This window comes from Gossypium hirsutum, chromosome D12 (genome assembly GCF_007990345.1).
Source record: "Gossypium hirsutum isolate 1008001.06 chromosome D12, Gossypium_hirsutum_v2.1, whole genome shotgun sequence".
Lineage (NCBI taxonomy): Eukaryota > Viridiplantae > Streptophyta > Magnoliopsida > Malvales > Malvaceae > Gossypium > Gossypium hirsutum.
Genome location: NC_053448.1, coordinates 132,898 through 151,464, shown reverse-complemented (window position 1 = coordinate 151,464; position 18,567 = coordinate 132,898). Strand labels below are relative to the sequence as shown.

Genomic DNA, 18,567 nt, shown 5'->3' with positions numbered 1-18,567 from the left:
TGAAAATGAATATGATATTACGAAAAATTTTATGGAGAAGGGGCAAGCGTTATGTTACATGGGCTGCTAGAATGGCAGTTTCTCAGAATATTGGAGTACCTTGGATAATGTGTCAACAAGATGATGCTCCTGACCTGTGGGTGAGATTTTTTTTCACTTTTAATTTTTTCTTTCTAATGAAGATTCAGTCTTTATCCCTATTTTCTCTATCCATCGATCCGTTCATCCATTTACACTTTCACATTATCACTTTAACTTAAATTTTCTGCCAAATGAATACAAATGAAGTATGATTCCTTCTGTTTGCATGTGTCCAATGTGTGCCATATTTTTTCTTCTATTATATTTTAAAATAAATTCAGTCCATAGTTCTTCTGAATGGGCTAGGGTAAGATGCCAAACCGATTACTTTCAGTATCTCATAATCTTGAATTCTCATAGTTACTGAAAGAAAAAGGCTAGTGTTCCTTATTTCAGTAGACATTTATTTTTCTGTGATATTATAGGTTCGTTCATTTCAGATAATGTTGTTACGTTAAGAGCCAATACGTTTGCATTTATAATTTAGCATTTCTCCCATGAATACTCTTAGAATCCATCATGTCCACAATTTCAGTTACTTTTCATATGGAAATCTTGTTTTCTCTGTTCTTATTTTCATTTTTTATTCCCTGCATCTACACATACTACATAGTTAAATATCATTTTTGTGAAAGGAAGAACTCATGTATAACAGTACATCCAAGGATATTAAAAAATAAAACTTGTCCTGCCACCTCTATAGTCCATATTTTGGGATTCCATGATATCTGTAGGTGTACCTTTATCTATGGCCTATAAGCACTCGTTAGCTGTTTGCCTTAAAACAGTCGGCATAGACTAATAGGACAATATGATTCATTATATACATGCTACTTGGGTAGCAGCTATATGGTTGTCTTGAGTTGATTTTCTGGATTATTAAGATTCAGTGTCTACTATATTCTCTATTATAACAACTTTGTGCTTCTTGCTTCAGGTTTTATGTTTTCTAAAATTTTAAATTGGGTCATGGTTGCTTGCATAAAAGAAAATGTTCAGAGCTATTGCTTTTATTTATTACATGATAAAAAACTTATCTATTTAGCATAAAGACTAACCATAACGTTTCTTCTATGTTGCAGATTAATACTTGTAACTCCTTTTACTGTGATCAATTCACACCTAATTCTCCAAACAAGCCCAAAATTTGGACTGAAATTGGCCTGGATGGTAATATTTTAATTTACTGTTTGTTTCAGTTGATTAATTTCATGTTGGATGTGTTCGGTAATCTTGCATATCAAATATAATTTAGTTTTTTTTTTCTGATGATACATATGTTGAAATATGTGAAATCCTTATATTTTGGGATATATTTTAAAGTTATTAGTAGGTAGATAAATCTTAGAATAAATCATTTGAGATATTCTAAGAATATTTTATTTTATCTTTTATAGTTTATTAGAATAAGGGAATTATTTTCCTTATCTTTTAGTAGTTTATTAGAATAGAATAAGGGAATTATTTTCCCAATTAGGTTATGAAACAGTTTTATTAAATGCTCTTGAAAACTTTCAACATAATCTTGAAGAAACATAGAGTTTTAGAGCAACGGGAACCTTTTGATAACCACACTTATTACTTGTTTGACTGGAACTATCTTGCATTCAAATATGTACTTTATATTGGGGGGTGTTTCCTTCACAATTCTTTTTTCTTTAGGGTTCTATTTCCTTGTATTTTCGATTAATAACCTGGATATATGGTTCTTTGTGTGCATGCTTTTTATGATCATCTGATTTCTGTTCAGTTTTGCTGCAATCAGTATTTTGCTTTTTCAGGTTTAAAACATTTGGGGCAAGAGACCCTCACAGGCCAGCAGAAGATGTTGCTTTTTCTGTTGCTCGATTTTTCCAGAAAGGAGGAAGTGTACATAATTACTACATGGTGTGCTAGTCAATCCTAGTGTCAGATATCTTTTTCAACGCATGTAGTTAACTTATTTGTTAATGTGTTACTTGGTCATTTTGTTCTTTAGTAAATTACTTTCTTTTTTCTGTCGTGTAGTACCATGGTGGAACAAACTTTGGTCGCACATCAGGTGGACCTTTCATTACAACAAGTTATGATTATGAAGCTCCAATTGATGAGTATGGTAAGCTGGTTTAATGCTATCTGTCAGTAAGTGTATTCTTTGCCAGAGTATTTAAATATTTGGTGGGTTCTCTTTTAGGGTTACCTAGGCTTCCAAAATGGGGACACCTAAAGGAACTCCATAAAGCTATAAAGTTATCTGAGCATGCATTGCTGAAGAGTGAACCAACTACTTTATCACTAGGTCCTTCCCAAGAGGTAAGCTTTCCTTCTTTACAACTTTTTCCACATAACATTTGAGATGACATTTTTCTTTCGCCGGGATTTTGTTAGTAAATCATATTTGCATATTCATGTAAGTCTTGTTGCTTTTACGGTTAAACAACTTTTATGCGTTAACTTTTTTCCCTTGAATTGTTATAAGCTCAGTCGTCACCTAGTACTTATCTTCCCAATTTGAAATATCTTTTTAGATTCATTTAAACTTAAAAAACAACATAAGTACATATTAGAAAATTATTGAGTTCTCCAAATCATACCATTTAAACATTTGCAACATTTTAGTCAATTTTCCTAGTATAGCAATTACCTGATTTCTAAATTGTTTTGATTACCAGTTAGTTTCAGATAACAGTGTTTCTCTCCTAATCTCCTATCATTGTTGCTCTTCCTTAGTACTACTCCACCTCTTGGGTGCTCACCTCTTCATGTGGGGGCAGATCACCAACTTTAAAGTTTCCCTTTACTTCTGTCTTTTCACTTTTCTAAAGAGGTTCGGTCGCAGTTGCTACCTTACCTTATTCATAAAGAACTTCCCTTCATGACAGTAAAAAAATTGTTTTGAGTTCAAGAAAACCCCCTTCTATAAGAATCTTAAACATCCCTTCTGTGATTGTTGCTTTTGATGTTTTTGTTAAAATGTAGCCTTCGCTCGGAGGCACTGGGGAAAAAAAGGTTTTTCAGTGAAACTGAAACCTTGAAGACACAAAACATAATATGAGACAGTCAATTTAGAATTTGAAACAACAATTTGTTTTCACAAAATCTTTTGATGCTAACAGCTAGGTCAAAAAGTACTATTTCACCAAAATATCAATCCTGTAACGTACATTTTTAATCAGCCAAATTTATCTGGACATTAAGTAGATTCTGAATTTAGAATCTCTGATACGAGAATTTGTTTAGCTAGGTCAAAAAGTACTTTTTCACCAAAATGTAAATCCTGTAACCTGCACTCTTAATTAGACAAATACTCAGGACATTAGGTAGCTGCTTGATAAGAACAGCACATATTTAAGTCATTTTCGGGACAAGAGTAGAAATTTTGATTATATTGTGATAGGTAGCAAGATGCTAGAATGTTTTATGTCATTAATCCCGTTTAGTTAACATATTTGAGTTACTTGTTTTCTCCTTTGGTTTTTGTTGTCTTGTTTCCATGTTATTCTAAAATGTGGCATTATCGCAGATATATAAAACTTACTAAACTTACTGTGTGTGTTAATGACTCAATTATTCTATTCTTTTGATTGACTTTTGTTATCTGAACAACCACTACACTGCAGGCTGATGTTTATGATGATGGTTCAGAAGTATGTGCTGCCTTTCTTGCTAACCTGGATGATAAAACTGACAAGAATGTAGTGTTCCGGAATGTGTCATATCACCTGCCTTCATGGTCAGTCAGCATTCTGCCCGACTGTAAGAATGTTGTGTTTAACACGGCGAAGGTAAATTTTCTTTTTTTTTTTTCAAAAAGATTATTTATACACATCAATGTCTGAACATTCATCCATTGCCTATACTGGCAGATCTTGACATTTATATATACACACATATATATATTTCTTTTTTCTTTGTGGGGGTGGGGGGCAATTACAAGATTAAATTGCTTAAGAAAAAAGTTGCGATCTCATAGAACATGTTCTTGTTATAATTTTTGACTGAATTCATTTCAAACATATCTACTTTGCTGTTATTTTCATGCACACATATATACCTATATATAATATATACCATTTTTGCTCTCTTAATCTCATTTCCTAGAATAAACAATTTTTTTTTTTTTGAGTTTCCTGACTTGGGATGTAATGAATTTAATTTTTTAAACAAGCTAATATATATTTTAGCCATAGAAAGTAAAAGGGTTCTTGTTCAATATTCAAAACTTAGCAAAGATGAGGAATTCTCACATGCATAAAAGATGGGAAACTTTGTAAAACTAGTATGTATATATATATGTTCTAGTTATGGATTTGGAGTTGAAAATTGAAGAAGACAAGCACAGGGCGGCAAAGATATAAAAAAAATCCAACCTTTCAATACTCTTAGTAGATGTCTTGTAGTTTTGTAGAAAAGGCTAACATTTAGAAAAATCAGTTCTAAGTTCACAGAACATATGACAGTGACTTGAATGACAAATTGATTAATTTGAAGAGTTTAAAAACAAAAATTGGCAAGTAAAATAATAAAAAAAACAATTTAATTTTACTTTTTTTTAATCTATAATGTATAAATTTATTTTGAAGGGACCAGTATGAATTTATATGTATATATATTCATATATATGTGAAGAATTGTCAAAATTTTGGGTGTGGGGGAGGTGGGAGGGGGCAAGGGCCCCTCTTGCTCCAAAAAAGCTCAGCCTCTGATTGCTATATGTCAACAGGTAGGTTCACAGGCATCTCTAGTTGAAATGATGCCCGAGGAGTTGACGCCATCAGTCACGTCCCCAAGTAAAGGCTTGAAAGCTCTTAAATGGGATGTATTTGTGGAGAATGCTGGAATCTGGGGAGTAGCTGACTTGCTAAAAATGGTTTTGTGGATCATATAAATACCACGAAAGATACTACTGACTACCTCTGGTATACAACCAGGTTTGTATTTCTCTGTGGAACTGGCTAAACTTGTCTTTCGGAGTTCAATAGGATTTGGATGACTAAATGATAAATAGGCATGAAGGGGCATGCCTTAAAGTAGAAGCATGTCATGTTGTTCCACCATCATTGGCTTAATGATATGGATCTTTGGTGCTTATAGATTTGTGGATTTACTCATTTTATCTCCCATCACCTGATTGTCATTGCTTGATAGTGGTTCAATGTTTCTACTAGCTATGGAGGTTATAACTTATAGGTGCCCGATACTGCCTCCCCTCCCCCTTTGAAGAAGGAATGTGGTACAGTGTCTTATAGTATTAATTACAGGTGCTATATGCTTAACAAGGATTCATAAAACTGAATTGCATGTATTTGGAGCTCTGGCCTTTCTAAGCTTATAGTTAACATAAAAAAAAGGAACCATATGAGAAATCAGTGTTATGCTAATTTTATAATTCTTTTCCCAATTAAAATCTTCTTGCTGTGGTATGTATTTCATAACTTTAAAACCTTCTTTCATTTGAGAAGCAAAGTTTCTTATCTATACTATAGTATCTGAGATATAGAGCTCTTCTGGTATGCTAACTTGATCCAAATTCAACTTGGTTTTGGGGTGTGCATATGCCTTTAGTAAGTCTTGGTTCTATGATATTGTAATATAGCCTTACCAGCTCATAGTATGAGTATCCTTGAATTGCAGTATAATTGTTGGTGAAAATGAAGAATTTCTGAAGAAGGCAAGCCATCCAGTCCTCCTTATTGAGTCAAAGGGGCATGCTCTTCATGCTTTTGTGAATCAAGAACTCCAAGGTTATTACTGGTGTTCCTAAATGTCCTTTCTTGAAATACTATCTTATAATAAAATTATTGATAGGCATGTCAATATGCAATTTTCATCTTGTGTACTATCACCCTTACTCTCAAATTTTGCACTTCTCCATTTTCTGGTCTGGATAGACAATTTAATTTAAATTAAGTTTATTATTCACTTCTCATTGTTCGGTGAGCAAGTCAGACTTTTGGAGTCAGAATTCATGCTTGATGCTGAAGGAAAGTAGAATGAACATTTCTAGGACCTAGTTGTTACCACACCCCAAATCCCACATTTGGAATTTCTGAGGATCCCCTGTGGTATATTTATAGAGACTTGATACTTGTGAGATGATTTTTGTGTATTGTGCGCTTTGGGTCTCACTATTTTTGTCTACAGAAGTTGCGTACAAGTTTAGATACAAATCTCTACATATATATGATAGTGGATTCTAATAAATTGTCAATGTGAGTTTTAGGGAATCATACTACATGCCTTGAATTTGTTTTTCATGTTTTTCTATTGTTGTCACCTTAGCAGAAGTTCCTTTGCCTCTATGGTCTATAGTTTGGATCTTCCTTGGCTGCAGGCTCCATTATTGATATATATTTATACTTGAGTGCCATGAATCTCATGACTTTAATATTTCTTTGTGATAATAACATGATAGGAAACATCTTAAATTGGGTGTAAGTTTCATTTCTCTTCTCTGGCTTAGTTTTCTTTTAGGGACTAACAACAAACAACCCAGATCAGCATGCTGGAAACTTCAATTGCCATAAGTAGCTTCATATGTCATGTGGTTTTCCAGCTTTGGTTTTCTATTTTTAGGATAATTTCACTGTCATAGCCTCTAGGAAAAACTTTTTACTATTTTACAACACTAGGGTTTAGGATTCCAAAACTGACTTTTAACCATTTCAACAACGAAACTATTTATGGTGGTGGTGGTCATTAATAATTGTTTCTTTGCTGTATATGGTGGTCCACTGGACTTGAGCTATAGCTGCTATATATTGGGAGGTGATTCTGTCCTATCTCCAAGGTTTGAACTTGAGACATTCAAGTTGTCAACCCCAAGTTGCAAGGGTTTCCCATTGGAGATGATGGCTCTGCAGTATTATTCAGGGCTCCAGATTCCACATGGAAATTTCACAATCAATATGATATGCTTTGCTTCTAATTTGACTTTGTCATTTCTTTCATGGTTGTTGATTGTTGAAAGCATGTTTCTTTAAAACCTAACTGATCATTAAAGACTCAGCAAATGGCTGCAGATGGCATATAAGTAATATTTTCCCATCATAATTTCCACTATAACCTAATTTTAAAGTGGTTCCTATTAATACATGCGTATATACCTGTGCACCAACAAAGATTCTCCTTGCCTTTTAGTTAATGGATATTGTTGATTGATTTATTTTGCAAGTTATAAATTGAACAACATTGTATTTCCCTAAGTTTGCTATGGGTCTATCACGTGGAGATAATTGTAATAAAATTTAAAAAAATTCCGGCATTTTACAGGTAGTGCTTCTGGAAATGGCTCACATTCTCCCTTCAAATTTGAGAGTCCAATTTCTCTCAAGGTGGGAAAGAATGAAATTGCACTGTTAAGCATGACAGTGGGCCTACAGGTTAGTTATTCTTAAAACACATTCTTGCTTGCATGTTTGTTTAAGTATTCCAATATTCGTTTTGAGTTCCATGGCAGAAATGCTGGTTTTCACTTACATGATAGGCTTTGTTTCCTTGCTGCCCTCTTCTTTCAAATTTTAGCTTCATGTTGATTGGTTGTTAAAATTTTACTAGATATTCTAGTTATCCATGGTTCTTCCTTCTCTTCAACTAATTTGAAACATGCAGTACTGAAACTTTAATAGGCTAATCTGCATCAAATCTAATTGTTGGGTAATTTAAGAAGACATTTTTGAACTTTTTTCCACATATCTTTCTTGCCGCTTTAATGAGTGAATTTCCCTTGGACCAAGTTTATAGGGGTTTTAACAAGCAAAAGCTTGGCCGAGCAGTTCTTACCTATCTGTAGGAGAGATGAGGCCCCCTCCTTCCTTGGGCTTCCTCATAACTACCCAAAAATAGGGTATTAGGAATCTTAGGTGATTTTCTATATTCTCTTGAGCTGATTCTGACTCCTCTGCCTATGCATACGGGTGATCCTCTGATGTTTTAAACAGCTTATCTTCAATATGAATCTGTTTTATTCGGACCAGTTGATAGACACAAAACCTTTTTTTTGAGATTTGTCATTTTATTTCTTGCTTATACGCATGAGTGAAGTATGAAATTATCTATAGAGTCCATAAGCACTGTAGGATGTTTTCTTGAACTTTTTCTTCTATCTGAATTCTTCAAGTTTCGGCTGACTTGTCAACCATGTTGAGTCTGATTTGGGTCCTATTCTGGCGACTATATGTGGATCCTAAACTGGATATAGAATGGATCATTAGTGGCTAATAGTGAAATATCTTGATTCTCCTTATCTGTCCCCATCCCACATCTGATCTTGGGCTTTTAAATTGCTATATTTTTTATATGTGTAATCATGTTCACAAGCAAGTTAGAATTGATAATTCTCGTCCCTTCTATAATTTTACTAGTTGTATAGCTTTGTACAATTTGCCTTGGGACTTTGTATTTTTTTTCAGTCATGATATGCTTTTGAAAGTCAGACTATTCCTGGTTTTAGAATGCAGGAGGGTTATATGAATGGGTAGGAGCAGGACTAACAAGTGTCAAGATCGAGGGGCTCAAAAATGGAACAATGGATTTATCTATGTCTAGATGGACCTACAAGGTATTTGGCTTTATTGAGTTTGGGCGAGAATAATATCTCATATTTTATTTGATTGTCAGTCTTTGAAAGTGCAAAACTTTATTTTTTTTTTTAAAATTTGCAAAGCTGTATATTGGATTGAAATTTGTTGGGATGATAGTCGGTTAGACCCTTGAAAGTTTTGACCATTTAGGCTTCGAATAGATTTTCTTCCAAAACTTGCTAGCATGTTCTCCATCAGTGGTATTTTCAAATTGGTCCCAAGCTTGAATAATTCATCAGTCTTTGGCATAAATTTATTCTTCTAATACTTTGAGAATTTTCAACAGTGGATTATAGTCAGTTCTACAATTTTAGATTCTGCTAATCTTGTGCTAAGAAAGAGACAACACAGCAGAGTCTAGAAGCTGGAAATTGCTGAAAATATCAAACAGGACAGATCTAGAGTTCTGTTTATCATATTTTACCGTATAATGTTTAAAAAATAAGATAAAATTGTCGCATTATCACTTTAAAACCTAGAATTTTTATGCTATGGCAAAGTAGCTGTACAATTATAGTGCTTAATGCTAGTAATCTAATTTGAGCAAGATGGGCTGTCCAGCTAGCTAAATATCACATATTAATAAATCTAATTTTAGCTAGATTTGAACCCTGTAATCCTTGATTTATTCTTAGACTATGCATGATATTCAAAACAGTGAAAAGCTAAGGTTGATGTGGCCATAGGTTCAAAGAATTTGTTTCTGAAAGGAAGCATCTCTTATCTTCCTAAGCCTTGGAAGGGCTAGAATATCTTATTAGTTACAGCCTTTAAAACTCTGAAAGCCTTTTTCTATCCTTGTTATGCTCTATGCAGATTGGATTGCAAGGAGAACACTTGAGTATATACAAACCAGACGGTTTGAATAGCATAAATTGGGTGTCAACCTCAGAACCACCAAAAAATCAGCCTTTGACATGGTACAAGGTAAAAGGCTCTTATTTCCAGGTCAAATTTAATTTTGGATAAATATTTTTTGCAGCTAAATACTTAATTGCTTAATCTACCTTTGTTCAACATTGAAAGAAAAAGAAAGGAAAGAACTGAAGTATTTAAGCTTTGACAGGTGGTTGTGGATTCTCCATCAGGGAATGAACCAGTTGGTCTGGATATGATTCATATGGGAAAAGGTCTAGCATGGTTAAATGGAGAAGAGATTGGAAGATACTGGCCAATAAAAAGTTCTGAACATGAAAAGTGTGTAGAGGAGTGTGATTACAGAGGAAAATTCTTCCCAGACAAATGCCTTACTGGTTGTGGAGAACCAACACAAAGATGGTAAGCCCAGTCTGAGATGATTAAAACTATTCTTCTGAACTCAGACTTTACACTAAATGCATTAAATAAATTGATATTAGTAATATAATTTCCTTGACCATAGAATTTTTTATTGAGAAAAAACTCACAAAAGCATGGCTGGGGTTGATATACCAAAAGGGTTATATTGACAAACGTAGGAATATTTGCCAAATCTTTCATGTATCCGAGGTTAAGAAATTTCAATTATTGATCAACCATGTTAATAGATCATGTTATATTATCTTTTGGTCTATTTATGGGTAATACATTAGTTATTCAAGGCAATTTACATTTGTTTGTGTTTTCCATTTTAGTTTATCAATAATTGGTGAACTTGAAGCCACCAAGTTATCGTTTTTCTATTTTATTGACTTAAAGCTAGACTAAAATTGTGAAATTTTAAGATACGTCAGCATATTCTACTTTGAATATGTTACTTCCCTTAAAAGGCTTCCTTTTTATTCTCCAGACTTCATCCAAAAAACAAAAAAAGAAAAGAAAAGCTTTCTTGGAGGAGTGATTAAAAATGTGTTTTTGCCATTAACCAGGTACCATGTTCCCCGTTCTTGGGTCAAGCCATCTGGAAACATTTTGGTTATCTTTGAGGAGAAAGGTGGAGATCCAACAAAAATTACGTTCTCGAAACGCAAAATATCAGGCATATGTTCTCTCATTGCTGAAGACTTTCCTATGGTAGACCAGGCGCCAGTACGTAAAGGTGGAAGTGGAAAATCGGCTGCCCGTCTGAAGTGCCCAAAAAATACTTTGATTTCTAATGTGAAATTTGCTAGCTTCGGAAATCCTACAGGAAAGTGTGGGTCTTACAGCATGGGGGAGTGCCATGATCCTAACTCAACATTGGCAGTCGAAAAGGTAAGGTTACTCCAACTTCAGCTGTATAAGTGGGTGAAGAACCATAGATAATACTAGTCTACCTTTCACCCAGTACGTGTGAGCAAACAACCTATTTAAAATATAATAATGTATATAATATGTACGGTATTAAAATAAAAGAAATAAATTAAAGTGTGAGTAAAACAAAATTTAAACACATAAATTCATCATATTAAGAAAATTAAATACATTACAATAATAAAGTATGCATAATACAATTAAAATATAAATATTAGGTCAAAATAAAACTTTGTTTTAGTGTTAAAGTTAACTGTTTATTGACCCAAATGGAATGGGTTTAAATTTCACTATATGCAACTTTTTATTGGTTTTTATAAAAATGAAAAAGATTTAAAGTAATCTCAAATAATATAATTTATTTTAAATATGTATGATCATTTTTGTAACTTTTTAATTAAGTGCTCGAATGATAATGACATTATCAGATATTTAAATAATAGCATATATACACTATGCAGGTAAGAAAATATCTTTTAAAAGTTACTTAATGATTATTATTGGTGCAGTGATAAAAATTTGTTTATAAATCCATTGAAGATGTCCTCAAAATTTAGATATGTTAACTTTGCGCCGTTGAAATAACAATAGTAGTCATTTAACAAAAAAGATAAATTAGTCTCTTTTTATGCATATGCATATGAAAAATGTGCTTAAAACACTAAGAAGTGTTTAAAATAATATATAATAAATAATAAAATATATGGTTTGAAATTAATTAGTCATATCACGTGAAAGATGTACGATATTATAAATAAAAAATAGATTAAATTGTGAGTAAAACAAAATTTAAGTATGTAAACAAATCAGATTAAGAATACTAAATGCAATATTATTGTTTAACCTAATGTTATTAATCTTTAGTTGATGTTGGGTTAATTTGTGACAGCAACTCAATCAATAACAATATAATCAATACAAGTATACGTATAACAAGTGTATGTATTTGAAAATTACGTATTTTGAATATATATATTCAATATGTACATTATTAAAATGAAAAAAAATTAGATTTAATTGTTAGTAAAATGAAATTTAAAAACATAAAAACATCAAATTAAAAATATTAAATGCATTACGGTTGTTTATTATAGTGTTGTATCAACTTTAAACTGATATCGAGTTAACTTGTAATACTAATTCAATCAATAATATTGATGGAGGTAATAAGATATGCATAATACAATTAAAACGTAAATATTAGATTAAAATAAAACTTTATTTTAGTGGTAATTTTTCACTTGTTTTTATAGAAAATAAAAGAACTAAAGTAACCTCGAAAAGTATAACTTATTTTAAACACGAAAGGACAGTTCCATAAATTTTTTAATTGAGTTGGTGATTGATTGACTCGTGACACCAATTCTGTCAGATTTAATAGGTGGCAGAAAGCATTTTATGTAAAAATTACTTTTTAAAAATTTACTTAATAATTATTATTGGTGTAGTGGTAAGAACTTGTTTATGAATTCATTGAACACATTTTTGGAACTTAAATACGATAGTTTTAGTTTATTTATTTAAAAATTATATAAAAGTATGAGAAAAAATAGTCATCAAAATAATATATAATCATTTAATAGAAAAGATGAATTAATCTTTTTCCAAATTAACTGATATCTGATTAATTTAAGACATCAACTTGATCAGCGATTTAAATAATAGTATCAATATATGATTAATCTTTTTAAGAAAATTATATTTCTAAGATAGTGGTAATTTTAAAAGGAAAGATAATTTTTCAAGGGTGCTTTTTTACATAAAAATTTATTTTCAACTAGCATCATGTTCAATATATATAGATAACGTGATTGATTGTGTTAGTGCTTTAGGTTAATTCAATCTTTAATTTTTTATTAATTAAATTTTATTTTAATTTTTTCGTACAATTTAAATTATTATTATTTATTTATTTTCGTACATATCGCATATGTTATTATAATTAAATTTAAACCATACATTTTATGATGTATTAGAGATTATTTTAAATAAAATCTGAATTATAAATAAGCTGTTTTTATATACATGCGCTGTGATAAAAATATTAATATTTTTTAAGATAGTGGTAGGTTTTAAAAGGGGAAAGGGTGTTGGTTTCTTAAACAGTGGAGAGAAAAGTACAAGAGTGGATGATTTTTTTTTATAAAAATATAATAAGTAAATTTTCAGTATATAGTTTCACTTTTATGTATGCTATTATTTGAGTGAGATTTTTAAGGGGGGGAGGTTTTTGATAAGTAAATGGAGTTACTTAACTTGTGACTCGGTAAGTGTTATTTATATATTAGATTATGATATACTCACAATATATGCTAAGAAAGAAATATGTATGACATATATTTATATAAAAGTTAAATATATGGTTTTTAGGTTTAAATTCTTTGTATATATTTTAGATTTAAATTGATTTTTGGATTTTATATAAAATATACAAAGATAAATACAATCTCATAGTTATATTTTTTATTGCTTTATAAAAGAACAAGGTTTTTTGGTCATTTTTCAATTAAGTTGGTATCTAAGTTGGTGTCTAATTGATTCATGATATCAATTTATTTAGAGGCTTAAATATGATATAGATAGATATAGATAGATATAGATAGTGTACATATTGCCATTTCGCTTATCCCAAAAGTTTAGGTTATCGCATCTCCGCATAGCCATAAGTCCTGTGCATGTAATGTACAATTACTCAAGGAATTAACCGTAGCCAAGAATTTGCAAAATATTAGAAAAGTTGGCAGCAGAATCTGGTGCCAAGGAGTTTGTATGACACAAATAGTTGGACTAAGAATGTCCGAGAAACTAAGTCAACTAAGCTGTGATTGCAGATAAGCCCGTAATCTAGGTGATTATTTGTAGTCATGTTCAGTGAACACACATATCTGCGTATAGTATTAATGCATATTAATTAACACTATTTTTTCCTTCCTAATGTTCTGTGCACGGCAGGTCTGCCTAGGTAAGAATGAGTGTGCCATAGAACTAACAGAAGAGAACTTCGATAAGGGCTTGTGTCCTGGTACTACTAAGAGACTTGCAATTGAAGCAGTTTGCAGCTAAAGTTACCCCGGTATATGTTCCGACACAAATGTTTTGGCTGCTTCCTGAAGAAGAAAACGGAAGAAAAGAGCATTTTGCTCCGTTTTCTTTCGGGCACGAGCTGTGTTTTATTTCCTCAACATGATGCCCCTAATTTTATTTTTCTTTTGCTCAGGTACTTTTTGTCCTTTGAGGTGTTTGCGACAATTCAAGAGCATAGATAGACTTAGCTCTTAATACGTGGAATATTCGTTTTTGCTTTTAAATATATCGATATTGGTCAAGCATTTGGCAAATGTCACAAAATTAATTTAATTTTACACAGTTTTTTATATAATTTATATTAATTTAATCCGTCTAGAGTTCCATGTTTTATTGATCAGGTTTATAATGTTTTTACAAAGTTTATATTTATAGATATATAACATAAAAGATTACTTCTAATAAATATTAGTCTTAATGATACGGGGTTGCGCGCGGACCAAGATCGAGTTGCCAAGTCACGAGAAACTCCTACGAAAACCCTAAACAATTAGATCTGAAACGAAACAGAAAATTAAAAGATTAGATTTTTGAATTTTCAGATCTGAAATAAAATCCCCAAATCAGCAAAGAATCAAATTGAGAATAGAAATAAGTGTTAGGGTTCTTGAAACCCTCAAGGAGATTGTGATTCTGCCTAATTGAACACCAAGATAGTTTTCCCCAAATTTCGACAATCTAATTTCACCCAAAAGAGTATGGAAAAACCTTAGAAATTGGGGATTTTTGGGCTGATTCCTTAAGATAGAAAAAGGCTGAAAACACAATAAGAACAGAAAATAGATTAGATAATGATTCAGCACAAGTAGAAATAAAGAAAGAATTGACAGTAAGAAATTAAAAGATAAGTCCTAAGAAGCCTTGAAATCTCGAAAGATCTCACAACTCCCTTCAAACAGCTCTAATCTCCCCTCCAAAGAATATCAATGGCAAGAAGAAGGTTGAAGATGGCTCCCACAATCACAAGATTGTTAAAACAACTTCTAAAGAAAACTCAAGAGAAAAATCTTGGAGAAAACTCAAAGAAAATTCTGCTCTCAACAAATCTGAAATTTTAATAATAATGATAAGTGTTTAACAAGGTGGACAGTCATGCCTTTAAATAGGCCTTATAACTAGTCCTAATCTAATTAGAAAACTAAAATAAAAAAACTCCTAATTATTTTAATATGGAAATTCGGTCAAAGGTCATTTTATCTGGGACTCTTGGACTGAATATTGACATAAAAATTTAAACTAAGTAAATAAATAAATAAATAAATAAAAATAAAACTTTACAACTTGGGCCACTTTGACAATTTGGCCTGATTTTCAACTAAGTATGGATGGATTTCTTGATTGGGCTGGGAATTTGCTTATTGGGCATTGCCTTCAAGAATTTGGGCTTTTGTGACTCGTATCATTCCCCCCTTCCTCAAAAAGATTCGTCCTCGAATCTGAAAAATCAAATGAACTCGACTTTCCTCTATCGAACGGGACTAATGGCAATTGAGTCCACTGAAAAGAATAGCCATGAGATAGTAAATAGCAACGGAAACAAGCTTGTAGTCCAATCATAAGCATAACAGAACATGTATAACGTATGTGAATGGACAGATTCAGATTACCATGCAAACAATCTAATTTACTCACCACTCCCTCGTCAAATATTTGAAACAAAGATGGACATGTTTTAAGGCATTCAGTCGTCTCACATTGTTCCCACAAACCATGAATAAATTGCGAGTAATAAATCAAATGGTAAATATAATCGTCACAAGTAGGTATTTGAAAAGATTCACATGGTTCACAGAGTTGCATAATCATACCATGCATTAATCGACGGTCTATAGATTCACTCACACATGCATTATCAAAAACAAGAATCTTTTTATCAACCATCAAAACAGATAGATCATCAATAAATAAAATAGGACAGTCAAGCACGTTTTGATCTAAGTGTTCATCAACACGATCTTTATCACTATCCGAGGAGTACAAAAGTGTTTCAAAGGTTTCAAGCATCTTACCTCGATAAGCAGAAGAATAAGGGTCGATTTTACCTTTTTCATTTAAAACAAACCTTCGCTCATCGGGGGCATAGTGTAGTCGAATCTCCGTTGTTGAGTTAACCTTTGTCAAATGGAACTCAAACTTCATGTACAACCACATAAACTGTTTAAGGCACGAATATAAATTGAAAACAAATTTGGAAAATTTCGTTACCTTATTCTCCAAAACAGATTTGGACAAATTCGAGGATTTTACACAAGGTAAATCAAGAGAATAACAAATCACGCTTCTTTTCGTAATGACTTTATCAACCACAATCGAAGAGTAACAATTAATCGGATCAAAATGAGGGGATCTTTTAAGAACTAAGTCACCAAAAGTTTTATCAATAATTTTCAAATCTGCACTGGACTCGGTTTCTAAAATTTCCTTACCTCGCTTACCTTCGGGATCATGTAGTGTGATTTCATCTTTGCCTAAGTTGATTGTATGAAAGCGTCTTTCATTTGAGAGGTATTGAAGTTGAAAGTTATCTTTCGATCTTTCTGGAACCTGAAAAGTAGCAACACAAGAAAAATTCATATCTTGGTTAGTGGAAACATTCCTCACTACCCTTTCCACGTCTTTTTCTTTTGTTTCTTTTTCTAATTCATTTTCTCTTCTTTCTTCAATTTCTTTTTCACTCTCAATCTCTTTTTGCTCTTTTTCATTCTCTTTTTCTTTTTCCTCACTTGTTTTAACAGAATTTTTCAGTTTGATTTGGTCCTCATGGACTTGTTCCGGAGTGAGCGGCACTAAGGTGAGTTTCTTTCCTTGATGCTTGAAAGAATACCTATTGGTACGACCATCGTGAGTGACTTTTCGATCCAGTTGCCATGGTTCTCCTAGCAACAAATGGCAGGCTTGAATAGGCATTACGTCGCACACAACTTCGTCTTGATACTTACCGATAGAAAAGGCGATGCGCACTTGTTGAGTGACCTTAAATCGGCCTTCGTTGCTAAGCTCTTGTAGTTGATAAGGTTGTGGATGCTTGGTAGTGGTTAAGCAAAGCTTTTCCACCATCGTCGTGCTGGGTACGTTCGTGCAACTTTCACCATCAATAATAACTCTACAAAGCTTCCCTTGTACATGGCAGCGAGTATGAAAGAGATGTCCTCGTTGCTGCTCACTCTTTGGTTTTGCCAAAGAAGGTTGCTCACGATCATGAAAATCATCATCCATTCTAGGGACACGTCGAGGGTCGCGCCTATGGGGCTGGTTATCCCGATCTTCCTTGATTGGATATCGATATTGAGGTTCTTGATTCAATCGTACCTCATTGATGGTAGCAGTTAAGGCTCGAAGAGCAGCAGCCTGTTCATCCAACTGTTGTTGGAATTTTTTAAATATGTCACTATTATTATCACCTGTAGACATTTTTTTTAAAACCTGCAAAACACTCAACACTCAAAAATAAAAGTTATCAAACCTCACCGTTAATCACTCAAAAAGAAAAAATCAAATTCTCAATGAGGTAGAATTCAATCTTGTGAGTTCTTTATCAAAGTTTATATCAACCAATTAGAGAGTGGATGAACCGATCTACCAAAGAATCCTAATGTGCACTAGGATGCCAAAAACTGACGAGACACCAATTGATTCGTGTTGCACCGAGGAAGAATTGGGCACACGTTTAAATCCTACTAACACAAAAAACAAGAAGGTGTTAGATATTGTAAAGGGAGAATAAAAAGCAAACAAATGAAAACCTACAGCTAAGAATCAATAAAAATTGTTGAAAACAGAAAACCCGAAAAACTGCGGAGTAACTTGACAACTTCGTTTGAGGTGTTCCCGATCTCAAAAAATCACAAAATTAAATCTGGAATGTCTTCAAATATTGAATTTTTGATCTGGAAAATTTGGGCACCAAATTCAACCCGCTGAATATTTTTTTAATTTTTTATTGGATTTCGTCTTTTTTCAATTTTTTGACTTTTTCGACTTATTTTTTTGCGGGAAATATTTTTGTATATTCAATAACAGTGCCAAAAATATGTATGTAAAATTTCAGATCAATCAGAAAACATTTACCCACTCAAATGAATTTTTTTCGAAAATTTTTCTGGGTAAAACTACTGTTTGTAATTTAAAAAATAGAGATCAGTTTAGAAATCAACCAAGAACACCCAAAACGCCCAAAATCTGATACCAAATGATACGGGGTTGCGCGCGGACCAAGATCGAGTTGCCAAGTCACGAGAAACTCCTACGAAAACCCTAAACAATTAGATCTGAAACGAAACAGAAAATTAAAAGATTAGATTTTTGAATTTTCAGATCTGAAATAAAATCCCCAAATCAGCAAAGAATCAAATTGAGAATAGAAATAAGTGTTAGGGTTCTTGAAACCCTCAAGGAGATTGTGATTCTGCCCAATTGAACACCAAGATAGTTTTCCCCAAATTTCGACAATCTAATTTCACCCAAAAAGAGTATGGAAAAACCCTAGAAATTGGGGATTTTTGGGCTGATTCCTTAAGATAGAAAAAGGCTGAAAACACAATAAGAACAGAAAATAGATTAGATAATGATTCAGCACAAGTAGAAATAAAGAAAGAATTGACAGTAAGAAATTAAAAGATAAGTCCTAAGA

At 32.5% G+C, this 18,567-nt stretch overlaps 1 pseudogene; it reads left to right on the top strand.

Moving 5' to 3' along the window:
• Nucleotides 1-1,242: 1,242 nt before the first annotated feature.
• Nucleotides 1,243-14,247, top strand: LOC121224600 (beta-galactosidase 3-like; annotated as a pseudogene).
• Nucleotides 14,248-18,567: the final 4,320 nt, after the last annotated feature.